At 44.0% G+C, this 23,372-nt stretch overlaps 1 protein-coding gene across 1 annotated transcript in view; it reads left to right on the plus strand.

Annotated features, from left to right (window-relative positions):
- Nucleotides 1-23,372, plus strand: part of ACER3 (alkaline ceramidase 3) — a 100,556-nt gene that overhangs the window by 22,642 nt on the left and 54,542 nt on the right. The window lies entirely within an intron of this gene.

The following is a 23,372-nucleotide window of genomic DNA, read 5'->3' on the forward strand; positions in this document are numbered from 1 at the left end:
ATTCTCTATGTATTGGGAAAACTAATCATTGGATGATTTTTTTTTAAAGTTGTAATAATTTTCTCCCAAACTTGTTCTTTGTGACTTTGCTTCTGGTAGCTTTTGCCATGCAAAAATATTTTTGTCTTTGGGCTGGAACAATATTACAGCGGGGAGGGCTCTTGCCTTGCCCTCAGCTTACCTGAACATAGCCAGGAGTAATTCCTGAGTGCAGAGTTAGGTGGAGTGACCCCTGAGCATTTCTGGGTGTGGCCCAAAGGAAAAATAAGTAAATAAATAAGAAGGAGAGAGAAAGATTTTTGTCTTTATATAACTAAAATTACCAGCCTTATGCTTTAAAGCTCCCTAGGGTTTTTTTTTTCCACCTCCCTATTTTATTTTATTTTATTTTTAGCCACCTGGATTTTTATTTTAGCCACCTGGATTTGCAATTCTGTTAACAATTGGATTCCTTGCATGCAACATTCTAACACCACAGCCTGGCCAGAGCGAGTACTTCCCTCCATCATTATCTCAGGCCTCTCTCAAAACACCACCTCACTCCCTACCCCACTGTCTCTCTGCCAAACGAAGATCAATTCTGTGGACCAGCTCTCAGGTTCTGTTGCCTCTGGCCAGTTTCTTTACTATGCTTTTTATATCCCGCGTGCGAGAGAGCATTCTCAATCTGTCACTCTCCTGAGTGACTTCATTCTGTGTGATGCCTCCCAGTTCATCCATGGAACAGCATCTGTCTTTCCACGTTTGCTTCCAAATTTTGGCTACTGGGAATAATGCTGCAATGAGTGTAGAAGGGTAAATGCCTTTTCTGAATAGAGTTTTTCGGCCCTTGGAGTGAAATTGCTGATCTTATAAAAGCACAATTCTTAGTCTATTTTTTTGAATGAACTGTGATTTACGAAGTTACTGATAGTTGTGTTTTAGGCATATAATTTCCACACCAATCCCACCACCAGTGTCAACTTCCCTCCACCATTGTTCCCATCCTCCCTTCCCACCCTAATCCCAACCCCATCCCCGCCTGTCACCTTGACAGGGACATTACAGAGTTCCAGTGATTGTAGCTTAGATCTCATGTTGTCAGTGTTGAGTCTGCGTTTTGGGTATATGGCTGTACCGCTCACCCATATCACCCATATAACTGCAGCCCTTATGCCTGTTCACCCATTATTTCCCATTCTCTTTCTGCCCCCTTGATTTTTCTCCTCTGTCCTCCTTGTCTCTGAATAATGGGGTCAAGGATGATCTAAGCATTCCCCTTTTCTACAGTATATTTCCTCATTCAGTATTCTGTCTACCACAGATTGTCTTTCTCCTTCTAGCTTACTTCACTCAACATGGAACTTCCAGTTCCAACCAGTTTGTAGCAAATGACATGATTTCATCATTCCTTGCAGCAGTGTAGTATTCCATTGTGTATATATACCTCATCTTCATAATCCATTCATCTGTCATTGGACACCTAAGTTGATTCCACATCTTAGCTTTTGTCCTGGATGCACCAATGTCAATTCTTAGTCTTTGAGGAGTGTCCAAACTCTTTTCCAAAAAGTTTGAACCATCATTCACATTCCTGCCAGCAGTGGATGAGGGCTCCTTTCTCCCAGTATACACATCAGCACTGGATGTTTTTGTTCTCTTTGATATGTTCCAGGTGTAAGGTGGTATAATTGTTTTGATTTGCATTTTTCTGGTGATGTGATGCAGAGTTTTTTTTTTCTTCTTCTTTGAGGTTTCTGTTCATTTCTTTGCCCCAATTTTTGATGGGGTTGGTTGTTTTCTCCTTAAGTTTTGCAAGTGCTTTATATATCTTGGATATTTTGTTCTGGAGTCACATCTGGTGGTGTTCAGGGTTTACTTCTTTTAGCTTTGCATTCAGGAATCACTCCTTTTGGAGCTTGGGATGTGCATATGGGATGTTGTGGATCCAATACAGGCCATCTGCAACACTCTGCCCACTGTCCTATTGCTCCAGCCCCATATTAACTCCTTGTCAGATCAGTGTTGGGCAGATATTTCTCCCAATCTGTGAGCTGTCTTTTTATTTTGGTTATTGTTTCTCTTTGTTTCTGGACTGGAGCGATAGCACAGTGGGTAAGGCATATGCCTTGCACGCAGCTGACCCGGTCAGCCCAGGTTCGATTCCTCCGCCCCTCTCGGAGAGCCCGGCAAGCTACCGAGAATATCTCACTTGCATGGCAAACCCTGGCAAGCTACCCGTGACGTATTCAAGATGTCAAACACAGTAATAACAAGTCTTACAATGGAGGCGTTACTGGGCCTGCTCGAGCAAATCAATGAACAACCGAAGGACAGTGCAGTACAGTGCTATTGTTTCTCTAGCTGTGCAAAAGTTTCTTAATTTGATGTGGTCCCATTTGTTTATCTTTGCTTCTGTTTGCTTGGCCAGTGGCACTGACTCATGGAAGATGCCTCTAGATTTGATAAAGAAAAGTTCTGCCTATATAAGAATCCAGGTATGATGTTGAGGCCTTTAATACCTTTGAATTAACTTTTGTGCCTGGTGTGTAAACATTTCTTTCCATGTGACTCATCAGTTTTCCCAGCACCGTTTACTGAATAGGCTTTCCTTGCTCCACTTCATACACTCTGGTTCTTGGTAAAAAATTAAATCACCATTTTCCTGAAGATCTATCTCTACTCTCAGTCCTATTCCATTAGTCTGAGACTCTGTCCTTATTCCAGTTCTACACTGTCTCAATGACTGTGGCATGCAGATTGGAAAAGAAGCAAAACTGTCTTTATTTGCAGACATGATTCTGCTTAGAAAGCCCTAAAGTCACCCAAACTGAAACAATAAACATGTATAGGAATGGTGCTAGCTACAAAATCAATATGAAGAAATCGATACCATTCTTTATGCAAATAACAAAATAGAAGAGAGAGAGAGAGAAATAAAAGAAACAATCTCATTCAAAGTTGCATCTCAAAAAAGTAAATCCCTGGGAATCAACTTAACAAAAGAGGTGAAAGACTTATATAAAACTAAATTTCACTGCTAAGAGAAATAAGACATGGGTCTGGAGTGATTATACAGCAGGTAGGGCACTTGCTTTGCACGCAGCTGACTTGAGTTCAATCCCCAGCACCCCATATTGCTCCCTGAATTCTGCCAGAAGTAAGCCATAAAACAAAACAAACAACCTACCAGAAATAAGATATAAGGAAATGAAAATACATTTTCTGCTCATCAATTGCATAGAATAATATTGTCAAAATGGTAATCCTACCCAATGCAATATGCAGATTCAATGCAATTCTGTTAAAAGTACCTGTACATTTTTTTAAAAAGACAGACCAAACTCTTTAAATTTATATGAAGAACTACCCACCCCACCCCCGCTGAATAGTCAAAGCAGTCCTAAGAAAAAAAAGATGGCAAGCTTTTCTTTTCCCAGCCTGAAGTTTTTGTTGTTGTTTGTTTCATATTTAGAAATAAAAATATTCCATATTTAGGAAGGCCTTCCTTATTGTGGGATCATAAAATTACCCCAGTGGTTTTCCCCTAATTCTTAACTTTTTATACATTTAAAAGTATATTTGGAGGGGCTGGCTTTTTTTAAAAGTATATTTGGATTATAGTCTAGTGTAAATCGTGAAAAAAGTTTGAGTCAGCTTATTTATTTATTTATTTATTTATTTATTTTGCTTTTTGGGTTACACCCGGCAATGCACAGGGATTACTCCTGGCTCTGCGCTCAGGAATTACCCCTGGCGGTGCTCAGGGGACCATATGGGATACTGGGAATTGAACCCGGGTCGGCCGTGTGCAAAGCAAACGCCCTACCCGCTGTGCTATCGCTCCAGCCCCAGAGTCAGCTTAATTTTTTTTAAATTGATTTTAACCAATTTGTCTAAATGCCATTGACTACTTTCTCTTTATTCTGAATACACGAAAATGTCGACATTATTATGTGTTAGAGCTCCTAGGTATTGCCATATATGTCTGTACTTTCTAAGTTATTTTATTGATCTCTGATTTTCTTTTTCTTTAAAAAGAAATCTTTTTGACTTTTGGACCACATCTGGCCAGGCTGGGGCCCCGCACCCTGCTCGGTGATCAGGGGTCCCTCCCCGTAGAGTTCAGGAGAGCATGCAGGGGTGCTGGGGATCGAACCCAAAGCTCCCGCACACAAAGCAGTGAATTATCTCTTCAGTCCTATCACATTGTTTAATGATTAACTTCCCAACTCCACTCTCAATACTTCTTTGTTCACATTCTCTGTAGCAGGATCAGGAAACACTAACCGACTTTTAAGGGACTTTGTATTTTGTTTGGGGTCAGGAGTAGAAGGAAATACTCCTGTTACTTTCTCTCCTGGGATGGGGGAGGGGGAGACAGAGAGGAAGAGGGTTGGAAGAAGGTTCTTAGCTGCGGATCTGGGTCAGCCTGAGGCTTATTTACGCCGAAGGTTTAGCAGGGTCCTTTGACGCTTTAGGGATCTCTTTCCTCATTTGTAAAATAATGAAAGACAATTGGGTTAGTGCTTCTTAAATTCTTCTTTCTAGCAGCACACTTTAGGGCAGGGCTTCCCCAACTTTTCCCACTTTTCCTTTCACTCAAGAAATTTCTATGATGGGGCTGGAGCGATAGTACAGTGGGTAGGGCGTTTGCCTTGCACGCGGCCAACCTGGATTCGATCCGCCTGCATCCCATATGGTCCCCCAGCACCGCCAGGAGAGATTCCTGAGTGCAGAGCCAGGAGTAACCCCTGAGCATCACTGGGTGTGACCCAAAAAGCAAAAATAAATAAAATCCGCCAGGCTTTATTTAAAAAAATTTTTTCTATGAGATTCCCAAATATATAAAACCAGTATACAAATCATTATTTGCTGAGAATAAGTCATACGTTTCTTTTAAAACAAAGTTGCTTTATTTTATTAATGCTTTTGTTACCTATTTGATTCACTGTGATCTATAAAGCTTTTAATAGAGTCTTTGTCATTCAGTGTTTCAACTTCAACAATTTAATTATTTTTGTTTATTTTATGTCTTGGCGCCATACCAGGCTATGCTCAGGAATCGCTCCTGTCAGAATTCTGGGGACCTTTTGTGGTTCCAGGTATCAACCCCTGGTTGACTGTATACAAGACAAGTGCCTAATCCTCTGTAGTATTACCTTTCTGGCCCCAAAACTCATTAAACATTTTTACTTGTACTTATTATTGTTTAGGTCACATGTTCATACTAGTGTTGACTCTGATGGTTTAAAACCAAAGACATGAATTCTAGAAACATCTTTATACATGTATAATTAATTAATAATTAATTTTACTCTCCTATCAAAGCTCGGTTTTCTGGGGCCGCAAGGGGGATGGAGTGAGGGTACGGGGGATTGGACAGAATTCTTCCATTTTGTCCCCCCCTCAAGGAGCATAAGACTAATAGAATGTCTATTCAGACTTTCTCCCTTTGCTGCCTAAGTGGAAATTGTTGAGACTTGGTGCATTCTGGGAACTTGAGGATCTCTTTTTCTTTCATTTTTTTTTTTTGTTTGTGGGTCACACCCGGTGATGCTCAGGGGTTACTCCTGGCTCTGCACTCAGGAATTACTCTTGGTGGTGTTCAGGGGACCATATGGAACACTGGGAGTTGAACCCTGGTCGGTCGTGTGCAAAGCGAATACCCTATCTGCTGTGCAATCGCTCCAGCCCCTCCTTTTCATTTTTAATAATTATTGAGAACCTGGGGTGGAGAGATAGCATAGGGGTTAAGACACTTGCTTTACGTGCAACCCACTTTGTTTCAGTCCCTAGCATCCAGTATATTCCCCCCAGGCATCCCCAGGAGTGACCCCTGAGCGCAGAGCCAGGAGTAAGTCCTGAACACCACTGGGAGTGGTCTAATACCCACCACCCCAGAATTACTGAGGACCCCAAGCAACTTTTACTCCTATGTGGGCTTTGTCTATTGATATTTCCCATATTAGAAGTTAAAGCCTAGTGAGAAATATAAAATGTTTGCTTTAATTTATTAAAAAAACCCATTACACGTTACTACAAATGCCATGTTTTTATTAAAAGTAACACAAACAAGCATGATTTAATAACGAGTATGATTGCTTTATGTTGTGCCTGGCTTGGTGGAAGTCAACTGGACTCTCGTGTCTGTTTCTGCATTTGATCGCAAATGGTGTTTCTGTTGGGGTAGACAGCAAATCAGGTTTTAGATAGATACCTGTAGTTGTAAATGATTATTAATAGTAATTTATTCAGATAATTTTGAGTGTTTTTTGTTAGTACACTAAGAGTTAGATAATGTCAGCCTTAGGGTTAATGCGAATGTGAATTTGGGACCATAGTCATTAAACTATTTTTTTAAAACTATCACATTAAATTTCAACTATTTCTGTTACGCCTTGAGTGGACTTTTGCTTATGCATGACTTTGTAGCATCATGGGTCAGTCAGATAGAAAACATTGGTTCACTGTTGATGCAGTTCTTCAGATGTTGGCATATTTTTTTAAAAAATACTAAAAGAGCACACATAGTAACATATTGCTTCTCATTTCATTCGAAAAGTTAAAAAAAATTTTTTTTTTTGCTTTTTGGGTCACACCCGGCGATGCTCAGGGGTTACTCCTGGCTCATGCACTCAGGAATTGCTCCTGGCGGAGCTCAGGGGACCATATGGGGTGCTGAGAATCGAACCTGTGTCGGCCATGTTGGCTGCATGCAAGGCAAACGCCTTACTCGCTGTGCCCTAAAAAATACTCCAGCCCCTAAAAAAAAATTTTTTTTTTGGTAGGGGCATCCACACCTGGCAGTGCTCAGGGCTTGCTTCTGGCTCTGCACTCAATGATCACTCCTGGTGGGACTTTGGGAACCATAAGTAGTGCCAGGGATTGAACCTGGGTTGGCCACGGGCAAAACAAGTGCCTTCCCCACTGCACTCTTCCCCAGAAAAGTATTTTAGCTTTAAACTCACAGTGGCAGCTGTAAGTTTTCCTAGATTTTAATTTTTCCTGGGCAGTTTGAATTTTATCATTGGCAATGTTTTTGGGTTTTGTTTTTTGTTTTCTTTCTAAAATGACAGGTTCACATTACTCATTGTCAGGGAAATGGCTTCCAGATCCCAGACTGAATAATGATAGTTTACCTGTCAGTTTTTTCTTCAAGTGAAAACAGTGTTTCATAAAAAAAAAAAAAAATCAGTTAGTTGAGGGGTTGGAGTGATAGTACAGCGGGTAGGGCATTGTTCTTGCATGCAGCCACCCCGGGTTCGATCCGTGGTATCCGATATGGTCCCCTGAGCACCTGCACCAGGAGTAATTCCTGAGTGCAGAGCCAGGAGTAACCCCTGAGCATCACAAAGGTGTGACCCCCTCCCCCAAGAGATAAAATAAAACAGCTGCTTTGTAAAATTTAAGAACAGGAAAGGGGCTGGAGCAATAGCACAGGGGTAGGGTGTTTGCCGTGCACGCGGCCAACCAGGGTTCGATTCCCAGCATCCCATTTGATCCCCTGAGCACCGCCAGGGGTAATTCCTGAGCGCAGAGCCAGGAGTAACCCCTGTGCATTGCCAGGTGTGACCCAAAAACCAAAAAAAAAAAAAGGAAAAGCAGTTAGTTATGAGTCACCCAGAGACTTTTCCTTGAGACACTCATCCTACTGGCAATAGAAATTCTTCATGAAAATTCCCATTTCATTACAGAAAGGCTTAAAAGGAGTGTGCAGTCAGGAGTTGAGATCTGATTCATTTCAGAATTTTCGTTGCCTCATCAGAGGCATTGTTAGTCAAGGAAACTGGCTTAAAAGTCCAGAATTTCTTTTTTTTTTTTTTTAACTTTTATTAGTGAAACACCATGAGGTACAGTTGTAGACTTACAAATTTTTGTGCTTGGGTTTCAGTTATACAGTGAATCTTTTTCTTTCTTTTATGGTACCCTCTCTTTCTCTCGCCCCGTCTTCTACGCCGGCCTCTCTCTTTTCTCCTTTTCTCTAAATAAAACTATACCCTTGGGAATGTTTGGGAGTGAGGAGAACACGGAGATCGTAGAATATCATAGCATAATTTGGCAGCCCTGCCCTGGTGGATGCAGAGGCGCGCGAAGTCAGCCTGCCAGTATCTGTGCCATTCATTGTACCAACGACAACAGAGAGAGGACGGCAAAGAATTCCCGGTGTAGAAATAGTTCTGACCTCACACCTGTGAAAGGCTCTGTGCACAGCCTGAGAGCTGTTGTTCTAACTTGCTGAAACAGTCTTTTGTGGGGGGCGGGGGGGGAGAAGCATAAGGGGGAGCATTGGGTCATACCTGGCTGTGCTCAGGGCTTAATCCTGACTGTTTAGGGGTCCTTCCTGGGGGTGCTCAGGAATTTGAACTGGTCAGCTATGTCCACAGCAAGTGCCTTAGCAACTGTTCTGTCTCTCTGGGCCCTGTAAAAGGGTTCTGTGTCCACTTGCACATGATATTTTAATATTTAGTTTTTACTCTTTGTAGAGGGGTTTCAGTGACGTTTATATTAGCTGAAGAAAGAAGAGTTAGTCATTTCGGCTAATGGCTCTACTCTAGGCTTAAATGCTATAGGTTTATCCTTTCTAGGTAAATGGCTTCCAAGTACCCAGAGTGAATTGATGGCCTCTTAGATCCTGATTTAATATGTTCTCTCGTCTTTTGAGAGGCTCAAGGCCAGAGACATAGTACAGGGGAGTAAGGTGCTTGCCTTGCTTGCCGTTGACCTGGGCACTGAATATCGTTTCCCAAGCCCTGCCGGGGTCCCTCCTGAGCACAGGGCCAGTCCAGCTGCATGTTGTCCCCAGCCCCCAGAAAATAAATTTAAAAAGTTTTTCAAGACTTTGATCAATCAGACCAGATAGAATTCCTTATGCCTTAGGTAGCCCAGAAGATTTAAGTTCTGAGAACTCCTGGCAGGATTTCAAGAGGAACAGGTGAGTGTTAAAGAATATACAGATTTTTTAGGGAAAATTATTTTTTTGCTTTTTGATAATATAAGAATCAACAAGGTAACACAGTAGCTCATTTGTTGGCACTTCCTGTGTACCAGATATTGTGCTAAGAACAGTAGTTTAATTGTAATGAAAAAATCTGCATAGGAAATATTTATGATGACGACGGTCCAGCCTATTCAAAGTTGCTCCCTGCTTCCTTCTGTAGAAAGAAAGCTGGTAACTTTCTTAACTCTCCGACATTTAAATTTTCCAGTAGAATCATAATTGCATGTTTGCATGCTTTTGGCTTCATTGAGGTATACTACCTCTTAGGAAAATATTCTTTCATTATAGAATTCTTTTTTTGTTTTTTATTGTTTGTTTGGGGGTCAGGGCTTTCTCCTGGTTCTGTGCTCAGTGATCACTCCTGGAGGACCCTGGTGATCATGCAGAGTGCCAGGGATTGGCCTGGGTTGGCCAATTGCAAGGCAAGTGCCTCACCACTATATTATCTCTCCAGCCTAAGAATCCCCCCTAGGTTGGTCAAGTCCATGCCTCTCTTCCCTCCTCCTTGTCTTCTAACTCTCTTCCTTCACTCCCCAGCATCACTTCCCTGGAGTCTTGCGCTGGCTTCCTGTCTGCCCCTTCCCACTCCATCCAGTCTGTCAGGTTTATCATCACATTACAAGTCTTTCTTTGATTCCTCTACATCATTCACTCTCTATTTGCTCCCTCAGGGAAAGAACTCAAACTTTCCACACTTTGGCAGGGGGTTCAGAGACATCTTATTTATCTACAACTACCATATTTCCAGTTTGTCTTAGTAATTTTATCTCTTGACACAGCTTGTTCTGAGACATAACTGAAATAATGTCTCCTGGTTTCATAACATGTATTTATTGCTTTTGTAAATTCTTGTATTGTCCCCGAATGCTGTTTTCTGCATTGGTCTAACTCCCACTCACCCTTAGAGGCAAACTCAAAGATCATCTCTTTTGTGAGATTTTCATCAGTTATATCAAACCAAAGTTTAATTAATCAGCATCACGTCAACTTCCATTATGGGTGCATTGTATTTCTTATTGATGTTTTATTCATTTGGGTTTCTTGGTGAAAATGGGAATTTTTAAATTTGTTTTTATTAGAAAAAAGTAATTCTTCCATTGTAGAATAGATTATAAATCAGTCAGCAAATATTGATTGATTACTTTTGAATATGCCAGGTGTGATGCTACGAAGCCTGGGGTAAACAGTAGTTATATCAGATGAGTGCATAGTAAGACCTGGCAAGGTTCTTAAACAAATACTTTAACTTCCTAGGAAAAATATAGCACATATAACTATCTCATGAAAATAAACCAGGTCATTAATAAACAAAAAGGGAAGTTACTAAAAATGGTAAAGTTTTTTAATAACACAAAAATATAAGTAAAAGAACAATTATAAGTTATTTTTCATTTTCCTCTGTGTATATATGTGTGTGATATCATAAATGAATCCAGGCCTTGCACACTGCAAGGCAAGTCGAGCCACATTCCAGGTCTTTATTTATTTATTTATTTTGCTTTTTGGTTCACACTCAGTGATGCACAGGGGTTACTTCTGTCTCTGCACTCAGGAATTACTCCTGGTGATGCTCAGGGGACCATAGGGGATGCTGGGAATCGAACCCAGGTCGGCCACGTGCAAGGCAAATGCCCTATCCACTGTGCTGTCACTCCCGCCCCACATTCCAGGTCTTTATAATGTTGCACTTCTTAAATAAAACTTGCTATTATTGAATGTTCCTAAGGTCATAGTTTGAACCAGCAACCCTTCCACACTGCTAGTAGGGTCACAGATGGTCCAGACGTTCTGAAACACACTGGTTATTCTATGCAGTGGATTTACGGAAGAATTAAATACTTGGTAGAAATATTGCTAACAACTTTTTCAGTGATTGTTAAAGTGCATTGATCAGGGGGAGTCCAGAGGCCACTTCGGGCAATTCTCAGTGTTTGCTAGTGTTCAGTGCAAGGGCGTGAAGATGTGGGGGTGCTACTTGGGCTCTGTGCTGGGGGCCTCCAGGTGACGCTTGGGTGGGGACCATGTGGTGCTCAGGATTGAACCTGGGTTGGTCCTATCCTCATGAGGATTTAAAGAGGAAAACTGATATTCGGGACTATGGAAATTACAGTAGCACTGTAGCACTGTCTTCCCATTGTTCATTGATTTGTTACTGTTTTTGAAATATAGAATACACCACGGGGAGCTTGCCAGGCTCAGTAGCTTGCCGGGCTCTCTGAGAGGGCTGGAGGAGTCGAACCCGGGTTGGCCACGTGCAAGGCAAACACCCTACCCACTATGCTGTCGCTCCAGCCCTGGAAATTACAGTATGATCCCAAATTTATTTTAATTATTCAATGAAAATATGTATAAACTGTGTTGTGGAGAACTTATGAATGAATTTTATTCCATGCTTCGGTGGGCATAGTATTCGTATTCCATAGAAATTTTCTCCAAAATATTTTCTCTTAAAAAAATTTGAAAAGCCAGATACAGTTGTCATGCATTTTCTCTCCAGCCTCTTCTACCAGATGGTGTTTTGTGTTCTGTTACTTACCCATCTGCCCTTCTGTTTTGCTGCAGAACAACTTTCTCTAACTTCATTGTTTACTTTACCTAAGGAAGGGTGTTGGCTTCGTATACCACTTCCAGTACAAATAGCCCAAAGAACGTCATCTTTATTTGTGTCTGAGCTCTCACAGACACATATGGAATTAGTGTGAGATTCGTCTGGGTCTGGGTGGGGGGAGTCAGGAGGGAGTGAGGAGGGGCTCGTATGCTGTTGTCATCCACCCCTGTGGGGGTTGCAGGAGCAGTGTAAAAGGCAGCAGAGGCACTCTCCTCCAGGGGACAACGCCGAGACTCCTGGAAATTCATCTTGTACAAAGAAGCCAAGAAATATGTTCAAGGACAGTTAATTTATGACAGAGTAGTCAAGACATTATAAAGAGAATAAGGGAAGAACAATCGCTCCAACAAAAACTGAGTTGGGAGAACTGACAAGCTCGTGCACAGGAGTGAAAGCAAAGCCTCATTACACACCGCACACAGACAGTCACACAACCAACACACAGGCTGGGACCTCAGCGCCCCGGCCATGACCACTGGCCGAAGAGCAATTCAAATGGTTGGAGAAACATGACTGTAGAGTGGCCAGTAGAAAGCTCCGAGAAGACACGCAAGTGGTGAATTCTTTGGCATTGGTCTTGTTGGTGGATTTTGGATTTGACCCTGAAGACGGTAGCACTGTTGCACTGTCCTCCCGTCGTTCATCGATTTGCTCGAGAGGGCCCAGTAATGTCTCCATCGTGAGACTTCTTGTTATTGTGTTTGGCATATCGAATATGTCACAGGGAGCTTGCCAGGCTTAATGAAAATAAATTTATTATTATAATGAATCTTACATCTGAAGAGCTAGTGCCAGTTCCTATCTCTTCTGAAGGTCTGAGAGTCTCTTCGAACCTAAAGACAAAGGCAACAAAAAGAGAAAATAAAGAGGAACTCCAGGGCCCTGAAAAGCTCCTGCCCAGCGGCAGAGACCAGCAGCATAATGAAAAGGCAGCTCACCAAGAGGGGGGAAGTATCACAAATCCAGCACGGGTCATTACCCAGAACATCTGGAACTCATCAAAAGCAAATTAATGCTTTTAATATGACATTTGGGTTATTACCCAAAACACATGGAATTCATATCAAAAGCAAATCAATCCGATTCAGGCTAAGTAGACTCTTCCTTATCCCCAAGCCCCATCCCAACACGATCTCCAGATAGCCAGCAGAACAGAGGTGCGTAAAGAGATGTTCAGCATCACAACTCATAGATTAAAATGCTAGTCGTGATGTCGGCGGACCCCACAGGTGACTCACATGAGTCGGGAGGGAAAGACACTCACTTTCTCCCGATCTGCCTCTGCTACCTGGGACCCAGGGTTACTGGGTTCTTGTCTCGCTTGCAGAAAAAAAATTCAGGAGTAGACAAGCAGTTAAGTAAAACAGATTTTTATTTGGAGGGTTTTTGAAGGGAAGGAGGAAGAGAAAGTGGGAGAGAGTAAGAGAGACAGAGTAACTGTGCTCAATAGAATGCAGGTTTCTCCAAGGGTGGCGAGTTCTGGAGTCTTCTAGGGGCTGGGTCACATTTTTTTTCTTTTTGGGCCACAACCAGCAATGCACAGGGGTTCCTCCTGGCTCTGCGCTCAGGAATTACCCCTGGCAGTGTTCAGGGGACCATATGGGATGCTAGGAATCGAACCTGGGTTAGCCTTGTGCAAGGCAAACGCCCTACCCGCTGTGCTATTGCTCCAGCCCCTGGATCACAGTTTAATCAGATTAAATTTGTCCCAGGGTTTGAGGAACTTCATGGGGAGGGGTCCAACCTCCTCAGGGTCTGCTGAATGTCTTATCAGGTCTGTTTTCTGTATCTATGGGGTGGATCAGTTTTAAGATTTTCCTCCCAGAAATTCTGTTGACCTAAGTTTTATTGCCAAGGGCCTTTCCCTGTCCACCTGCCTAATCAGTTGGACCTATAATGAGCGATTGAAAAGTTATCTCACAACTGTCAGAATGTTTATCGGCAGGGCTGAAGCCACAGCACAGTGGGTAGGGTGCTTGCCTTGCTGGTGGCCAACCCGGGTTTAATCCCTGGCATTCCATATGGTCTCCTGACCCTACCAGGTGTGATCCAGGAGTCCTAAGCACTGCTAGGTGTGGCCCAAAAGGGAGCCTCTGTGTGTGCAGGTGGAGATGTGGATGGGTACAGCCCCTGTGGAAGGTAGCACAGAGGCCTCAAAAATCAAAACTGGAACTGCTACGTGATCTAGCAGCTCCACTTCTGGTATTTAAGATAAAGAAACACTAACTGGAAAAAAATCTGTGCCGCACTCTTCATTGCACCATTATTGCACCATTATTCATAGTAGCCAAGATACAGAAATAACCGTATCCACTGGTGAGTGAATGGATGAAGAAAATGTGCAAATAAAAAAAAGGGGATTATTCAATCATTTCAAAAGAAGATAATCTTGCCATTTCCAACAAGATGTGTTGTAGAAGGGGGCTGGGACGATAGCACAACGGTAGGGCATTTGCCTTACAAGCGGCCAACATGGCCGACCCAAGTTCGATTCCTCAGCCCCTCTCAGAGAGCCCGGCAAGCTCCCCGTGACGTATTCGATATGCCAAACACAGTAACAGCAAGTCTCATGATGGAGACGTTACTGGGCCCGCTCGAGCAAATCGATGAGCAACGGGAGGACCGTGTTGTAGAAAGACCTTAAGACCATTATAGTAGGTCAGTAATTCAGCCCAAGATTCAAACTCTGAGCACTGCCAGGAGTGATCCTTGAGTGCAAAGCCAGGAGTAAGCCCCAAGAACTGCCAGGTGTGTCCCCCACCCCATCCCAGATAAAAAGAAGAAATGCAGTAACAATATAAAGTTTGAAGCCTTTCCAATAAAGTTTTTTTTTAATTTTTTAATTTTTTTTTTATTTTTGGGTCACACCTGGCGATGCACAGGAGTTACTCCTGGTTCATGCACTCAGGAATTACTCCTGGCGGTGCTCGGGGGACCATATGGGATGCTGGGAATCGAACCCAGTTCGGCTGCATGCAAGGCAAACGCCTTACCCGCTGTGCTATTGCTCCAGCCCCTAAAGTTTATTTTATTAACCTTAAAATAGAATAGGATAACGAAGTGGTTTTAGTTTGTCTCTCCCCCAAATACATGCCTACCTAGAGCCTTATACTGTGACCTTACTTGGAAGTAAGGTCTTTGTGGCCATAATTAAGAATTTTGATATGAGGGGCCAGGGATGTGGCTCAGTGGTCGAAGCCTGGGGTTGGCTACCCCACACTGCCTGGCCCCTCCCTAGCACCCCTGGATACTGCCCTCAGGAGTGGCCCCTGGATTCTAGGCCTTGCTGGGTGTGGCCTCCACAGCAACTGTATTACTGGAAAAAGATCCTGAGATAAAATCATTTTGGCCTGAAGGTAGGCCTTCAATCTAATGACTGATACCCACCAGAGAGGGACTCCTAGGGATAGAGAAGGAAGGTGGGGCTGAAATGATGTCTGGGAGTGTGGGAGCCCCCATTTTTTTCCTCAGAAGCTCCAGCATTAACCAACCCCATGGACATCTTTTGTGGGTCACACCCGTAGAGTAGGCTCATGGCCTACTTCTGGCTGGTGCTCAGGGATCAGTCCTGTTTGGTTTTGTTTGGGATGCTCAGGGATTACTCCTGGCTCTGCACTCAGAAGTTACATCCTGGCAGTGTACAGTGCTGGGATGAACCCTGGGTGGACTGCAAGGCAAATGCCTGACCCACTGTACCATGGCTCCGGCCTAGGCGTCAGTCCTGATGGTGCTTGGGACTCTAAGGTGCTGGGAATAGAGCTGGGGTCAGCTTCCTCCAGAGCAAATGCCTTAACCCTTGTACTGTCTCTCTGGACCCTACATTAAAAAAAGAAAAGAAAAGAAAAGAGAACCCCAGGTCATACCTGGCAGTGCTCCAAGGTCTGAGGGAACACTCTTAGAGTATTTGTCATTTTAAGTCACTTAGCTTGTGTCCAGAGAAAGTGAAGAGAGCTGCACTTCTGGCTTCACTGTAACACTGTTCCTCAATTATGTGATATGAAAAACAGGTGTGGGTGTGGGGGCTGGAGCAATAGCACGGTGGGTAGGGCGTTTGCCTTGCACGTGGCTGACCCGGGTTCGATTCCCAGCATCCCATATGGTCTCTCGACCATATGATTCCTGAATGCAAAGCCAGGAGTAACCCCTGAGCATCCCGGGTGTGACCCAAAAGGCAAAAACAAACAAACAAACAAAAACCCACAGGTGAGACTTTCCAGGAAAGTAAAATGAAGGTCAGGAGGACTGGTCCCTGATTGGAAGCTTGCCACAAATGGTCAGGGGAAAGACCAGTTAGGACTGAGAAGAGCCCACTAAATCAATGATAGTTGGAAACGGTCACTCTGGACAAGAATTAAAAAGAGGTAGAGGTATATACATGATAAACTTTCAGTACCTATGTTTCATAATGCCCAAAAGGAAAGAGAGACTGAGAGACAGTTGGTGAGGAAAAGTACCTGCCGCAGAGGCAGGCTGGGGTGGGGAGGAAAACTAGGGAGCACTGGTGGTGGGAAATGTACCCTGGTGAAGGATTGGGTGTTGGAACATTGTATGACGGAGACCCAATCATGAACAACTTTGTAATTGTGCATCTCATGGTGATTTAATAAGGTAAAGGTAAAGGCCCTCCCGTTGATCGTCGATTTGCTCGAGCGGGCCCAGTAACATCTCCATTGGAGACTTTGTTGTTACTGTGTCTGGCATATCGAATACTCTCGGTAGCTTGCCGGGCTCTCCGAGAGGGGCGGAGGAATCGAACTCGGGTCGGCCATGTTGGCTGCTTGTAAGGCGAATGCCCTACCGCTGTGCTATCGCTCCAGCCCGGTGATTTAATAAGAAAAGATAAAAGATAGTGGCAAAAGAGGAATCCGGAGAGAGAGTAAGCGGGTTCTCCCTCACTTGCCTTTCACGCAGCCGATCCGGTTCAATCCCCAGCACCTCATTAGTCCCCTGAGTACCACCTGTAGTAATTCCAGAGTGAGGAGACAGGAGTTACCCCTGAGCAATGCCAGGTGTGCCCCATCTCACACACACACAAATATATATAGTGAAGAAAAAAACACCCAGGGGAGCTAATAAAATGCTTCTCCCAGGGCAAGGCTGTCCCATCCTGCAAACTTAGATAAACAAACTAGCCTTAAGTTAGTCTATCTCAGCCCTCCACACAGCCAGACAGAGGCGAAGGCCCTGCACCCCACCCCTCAAAAAAGCATGACTCTGTTATATTGTAATTGAACTACATGCAAAATAATGTGTATTCAGATGTAATTATCCTGACCATTTGTTATGAGTTAAATTTGCATATCAGAGTTCGGGTTTTTCTTTTCTTCATGCATGCTCAGTAAATATTTGCTCTTTTTTGTTCTGGTTTTTGTTTGGACCCCGCCCAGCTCTGCTCTGGCTTATTCCTAGTTCTGAAGATTTCCTTTATCTTCAGGGCCTACCCCTGGTGGGGCTTGAGGAACCATCAGCCTTCCTTACCCACTGTATGACGCCTCTCGACCAGTATTTGATATTGAGGGAGTGATTGGAGGCCACGCTATTGTTGCTCTTAAACGAACCAACCTGTTTTGTCATCTTACCCCTAGACAGTTCTAAGTTTGTTTGCTTTGCTTTGGTTTTGGTTTTTGGTGGGTGGAGGTGGGAGAGAGAAGTGTTGCAAAAATCTTGTATTACTCAGTTATGCTGGTCTAGATTGAAAGGCAACCGCTGTTGTGCCAACTGTTCTTTTCTTTGTTTCTTTTTCTTTTCTTTTCTTTTCTTTTTCTTCTTTTTTTGTTTGGAGCCACAAACTAGCTGTGCTCTGCACTTACTCCTGGCTCTGGCTCAGGGGTCACTCCTGGAGGGGGCTATGGGGACCTTATGGATTGCCGGGGATTAAACCTGGGTCAGTCACATGCAAAGCAAGCACCCTACCTGCTGTGCAGTCTCTCTGGCCTAGCATCTGTTCTTGAGCTGGTTCAAGAATCAGGCAGAACCATTTTTTTCCCCTATCATAGCAAGACTGGAAAGTCCTGGGAAACAGCTGATGGATCTTTCTGTAGCTGAAATAAATCTTGATAAGCTTTAGTTGGTCACATTTTAAATTTTATTGTACTTAATTATTTACATGCTATGGTTTTTTTCTCTCTGTTTTACAAAACAGGAAACTAAAGCTTAAATTTAAATAAATTGTCCTAGTTTATATAGGTACTGTAAATTGAGATTAAATTAGACTATCTCCCTTGGTCTTCTTCCAAGCCGAGTCTTTTGTAGTTCTCAGAATCTTTAACGTACGGGGGCAGTGGCATAATCAAAAGCTTTTGGCGAAATGAACTTTCTTAGGGAAAGAGCGGATTGCTTTTAGGCTCAGATGAGTTACGTGTCATGTACCTCATTTGAAAACTGCACGACTCTTCACTGTGATGATGGAGCTGTTAGAGTTGCTTTTTCAAGCTTTAATGCTTTGGTCCTAAAAAATACATCTATATAGGGTCTGGAGAGACAGGGTAGAGGGTAGGGTGCTTGCCTTGCACGTGGCCAACCCAGGTTCAATCCCCCACATCCGGTATGATCCCCTGAATTTCCGGGAGTAATTCATAGTACACAACCTCGATCCGGGTTCGATTCCCGTGTAATCCCATCAACGGCCAAGACTCAGAGACTATAAAAACCAGCTCCCGGAACCGCGCGGCTGCAAATGCGGCCGCGCGACATCTTATTATCTCATTCCTACTTTGGACAAACTGGCAGGCTACCGAATGTAGCCTGCCCACACGGCAGAGTCTGGCAAACTCCCCGTGGCGTACCCAATATGCCAAATACCAGTAACAATGATGGGTCTCATTCTCCTAAAGAGCCTTGAATATAATCTCAGGGCTAGGATGAAGAGACGTTACTGGGGCCTGCTCGAGGCAATCGACGAACAACAGGATGGTCGTGATTCGTGATTCGTGAATTCACAGTGCAAAGCCCGGAGTAACTTCTGGGCATCACCAGGTATGGCCCCCAAACCAAAATAATAATAATAATAATAATTTTTTAATTGAAAAGTTTTATTGAGGTGCTTTGGTTTACAGTACTGCCAAAAAGAGCTTCATGTATACATTGTCCCAGCACCACCACATTCATCACCAAAGTATCCACTTCCCTGGCCACGGTCTCAAAGGCCCCTCCCTTTCTGCCAGTGCCCCCCACCCGCTGCAGGCTCAATTCTCTGGACCTGTTCTCCAGTCTTTGGCCCTGGTACCTCACCGTGTATCTTTAAATGCCACACCTGAGCGGGGCGTGCTGTGTGTGACCCTTTCCTTCTTGCGGACTTCACTTCTTGCGTGCTTTTTTGGGCTTTCGCTTTTTAGCTTTAGGCGGTGCTTATCAGTTGGTAAATACACCAGAATAAACGCTCACCCAATCTGCCTTGAGCACTGTGGCCAAGACTGCTGCTCACTGGCTCCACCTACTGTCAATGTCAAGCTAAGGCAATTGTCTTCCCCTGCGTGACATTCCCCTGCGTGGAGTCTGTCCAGACTTACTCTGTGCATTGCCTTGCTCTTCCGTCCCCTGACTTTCTTTCCTACTTCAATATTTGCGTTTTTCTTGAAATTTTCCTCGCCAAAGGTGACCATTAAGAAATCTTGAAGAGGCCGAAGCAGTCGTACAGTGGGTAGAATCCAGGTTTGATCCCTGGCACCCCGTCTGGTCCCCATAGTACCACCAGAAGTGATCCCTGAGCACAGAGCCAAGAGTCAGCCCTGAGCACTGCCAGGCGTGGCCCTAAACAAACATAATCTTGAAATTGGGCCAGGGAACCCAGAGTTTGTTATCGGGCACCACAGAGTCCCTCCAGTAGTACAGGGTCCCTACAACCCTGAAGTCCTCCTGAGCACTGCCCAGTGAGTATCACCCAACAAGCACCATCCAGCCTGAGCATTAAGCCAACAGTCCAGTTGACCAAATATGGCCAGGAGTGCCCGGCCCACTCCCCATCATTGCTCGGGAGCCCACACCCCTCTCCCACCCCCAAATCTTGAAATTACTGGAATATAATTAGCCTTGCCTCTTTTATGTTTGGAGGAAAGTACATAGAAATTGTGTTTTGAAGGCTGAAAGTTTAATTTTAGATTATAAAATTTTGGGCTGGAGTGATGATAGCACAGTGGGTAGGGCGTTTGTGGTCGACCCGGGTTCGATTCCCAGCATCCCATGTAGTCCCCTGAGCACCACCAGGAGTAATTCCTGAGTGCAGAGCCGGGAGTAACCCCTGTGCATCGCCGGGTGTGACCCAAAAAGAAAAATTTACAAAATTTTTAGTTTTAAGATAAAAAAAATTCTTAAGCTGGGGCCAGAGTGATAGTACGGCGGGTCGGGTGTTTGTCTCACATACTGACCCAGGTTTGATCCCCAGCATCCTACATGGTCCCCTGAACCTTCCAGGTGTGACCCAAAACTAAAATCAAAACAACAAAACAACAAAACAACAAACTCAAGCTTAAATTGAAACAGGATCCCCTTCTAGAACAGAAAGAAATAATTTGGAGAGAGGCTGGGCTCTGGGGCATCTGCCTGTGCTCCAGCCCCCCCAAAAGGGGATTTTATTGTTCTGCTTCATCTTTTTTAATAAGTTTTAATCCTTCATTGTATGGTATGAACTGAATATGTAGTTTATATTTCAGGAAAGAATTTCCAAAATTTTTGGAGCAATTGACTCCAAATCCAATTAAACTCGTAGTAAAAGTGATTTAGTCTCTATTTTCCTCTCATACATTTATTTGAATTTTCAGTTACTAAAATAATGAAACATTGTGGTAAGTCTGGGGTCAAAAGAAAAAATACTCCTTATCTCATCATCTAAAAAACAACCCTTTTGTGAGGAGAGATGGTGGTAGGCGGAAATGGGAGTGTAGAGCGCCAGATAAATCCGTCTAAATTTAATCTCATCTTATCATCTTAATCTCACCCACATTGGGGGGGAATAAATCAAGAATAGATGGTTGAAGGTATCATGCTGAGTGAAATGAGTCAGACGGAGAGAGACAGAAATAGAATGACTGCACTCATTTGGGAAATGTATATATATATGTACATATATATAAACTATCTCATATCATACTACATAAAATACATATCTCATATCATAGTTTGAGAATAATACCCAAAGACTATAGAAACATGGGCCAAGAGGAGGACCTGTCCATAGGAAGTTTACCACAAGTGGTGCAGGAGTATGATAACCTTTCAGTAACATTGATGCAAACCACAGTGCCAAAAGGAGAGAGAGAGAGAGAGAGAGAGAGAGAGAGAGAGAGAGAGAGAGAGAGAGAGGTGGCGGCAGGGTATGAACTGGGGACATTGGTGGTGGAAGTGTATACTGGTGAAGGGATGGATGTTGGAACATTGTCTGAAACTCTATCATAAACAAGTTTGTAACTGTGTAGCTCATGGTGGTTCAATTAAAAAAAAAAGAAAATAGATGATGGGATAGCTAGGGTGGGATGCAATAAAACCCAGCCCCATCTGTTTGAACTGTATAATCAACTTTTAATTTCCTAAGCATCAGAGTTTTGAATGCAGATCTTTCATACAGTTCTCAAGAACCCATCAGCGGGAAAAATCCACTTTGTGCTAACAGTATTACAGCAGTTCAGTGCTTGTCCTGCACATGGCTGGCCTGGGTACAGTCACCCAGCCTCCCCCCAAGTCCCACTAGGAGTGCTCCCTGAGCACAGCCAGGGGTGACTTCAAAATAAAACAAAACAAATAAAAACCCTTTTCTTAACAGATTGGTGCTTAAGGATTTTTTTTTTACACCAGCTATAATTGTGCATGATTGGTGAAAACAGAGTTTTGTTTCTGTGTTTCTTTTGGGTGCCACATCTAGTGATACCCCAGGGTTACTCCTGACTCTACACTCAGGAATCACTCCTGGTGGTTCTCTAGGGAACATATGAGATGCCAGGGATCAAACCTGAGTTGGCCTCATGCAAGACAAGTGATCTACCCACTGTACTATCTCTCCACTCTGAACACAGCTTAATTATGTTCACTGTCAGTCACCACTAGCCCCAAACTCCCCAGGCATTGCATGATCGGTGGCAATAAGCCCAGGGCCCTGCAGTCTCTCTCCTTTGCTGACTTACAGAATGTTCAAGGTGCTTGGTAGACGGTACTAAACAGATACGGCCATGGTCCCTAAGCCATAGCGCAGCAGGGAGTAAGTTTACCCTGCATGTGGCAGACCTGGGTTCGGTCCCTGGCATTGGGTCTCCAAGCCGGGCCCCACACTGAGCCGATATCACCAGGAGGTCCCAGATGGGATAGGTGCCGTCTCCCCGCCTTTTCTCGATGGAATTCCGGTGACCATGAGCTTCTCAAGCATGTCTCTGCTATGTGGGCACCAGGACTATTTTCGGAACGCATAAGCGGCCGCGCGACATTTCCCGATAAGCAAAGTGATCAATGGAAAGTAAATCTAGCGTTTGTCCCTGAAAAACAGGCTTGAATGGTGGTGGGAAATCTGAGCAAAATATAATGCCCAACCGAATTGCATCTGGACTGTGCATTTAACTATGGTGCTGTTCCGTCCTGGGAGGGGAAGGATGTCTGTCCCTCCGCCTGTCCCCCCTTGTGGCGGCGACACGGTGGCCTGCATCTTTTAGAGCCTAATGAACAGCCCGGTATGAGACTGCATTGGCGAGGCACGAGGGGCCTCGAGGGATTGGGGGTGGAATCGGCCCTGCTCCCCACCATGACAATGCTCCGGGTTGCCACCCTCAAACGCCTCCTCCAGCTTCTGAACAACCATGATTCCAGAGGCACACAAACCAATCTCGGAACCCAGGGACTTTTGGCAGTAATCCCTCTAGGTTTATTACTAAAATATCAGAAATCCAAATTCGCATGGCCGCTCTTGTGGCCACATGACATCATATGCTCTTCATAATCAGCAATAGAAAACAAATTATCTAATGATGTCTTTTTGACAGATCTGAATGTTGGGGAAAATTCCAAATAATTATGTTGGGTCTTTTGTCATAATATTGAATGTGATCAATGTAGAGAGAGAGAGAGAGTAAAGTGGAAATCTGCCACACAGGCATGGAGTGGGTGGGAGGGAGCGTATCCTGGGCTTCTTGGTGGTGGAAAATGTGCACTGGTGAAGGGACGGGAGTTTGATCATTGTATGACTGACCGAGACTTGAACTGAAAGGCTTTGTGACTGTTCTCACGGTGATTTAATAAATAAATAAAAATAAATAAATTTGCTCGAGCGGGCCCAGTAACGTCTCCATTGGAGACTTTGTTGTTACTGTGTCTGGCATATCGAATACTCTCGGTAGCTTGCCGGGCTCTCCGAGAGGGGCGGAGGAATCGAACTCGGGTCGGCCATGTTGGCTGCGTGCAAGGCAAATGCCCTACCACTAAAAATAAATAAATAAATAAATAAATAAAAAGAAGAGTGATTCCTGAGCACAAAACCAAGAGTGAGCCCAGAGCACTCTATTCCTTTCTTCTTATGTAAATTCCCTGTTGATCCAGTGCCATTTACTGTAAAGACCTTTCCCTGTTACAGTACCCATCACACCTGTCATGCATCGGTTGACGGTAAAAACAAGTTTGTTCTTCCAGTTCGATGCTTGGCACCACATGCGTTCCCCATGTACCACAGGAGTGACCCCTGAGCACAGCCTGGAGTCAGCCCTGGGCATGACCGGTGTAGCGCCAAAACCAACCAATCAAAAAAAAGAAAGAAACAAGTCTGTTCTTGTAACGTTAATAGTGTTCTACCTCAGAATTAATTCTGCCCGCCGG

The sequence above is a fragment of the Sorex fumeus genome, unplaced genomic scaffold, assembly GCF_029834395.1.
Source record: "Sorex fumeus unplaced genomic scaffold, SorFum_2.1 ptg000030l, whole genome shotgun sequence".
NCBI classification, from domain to species: domain Eukaryota; kingdom Metazoa; phylum Chordata; class Mammalia; order Eulipotyphla; family Soricidae; genus Sorex; species Sorex fumeus.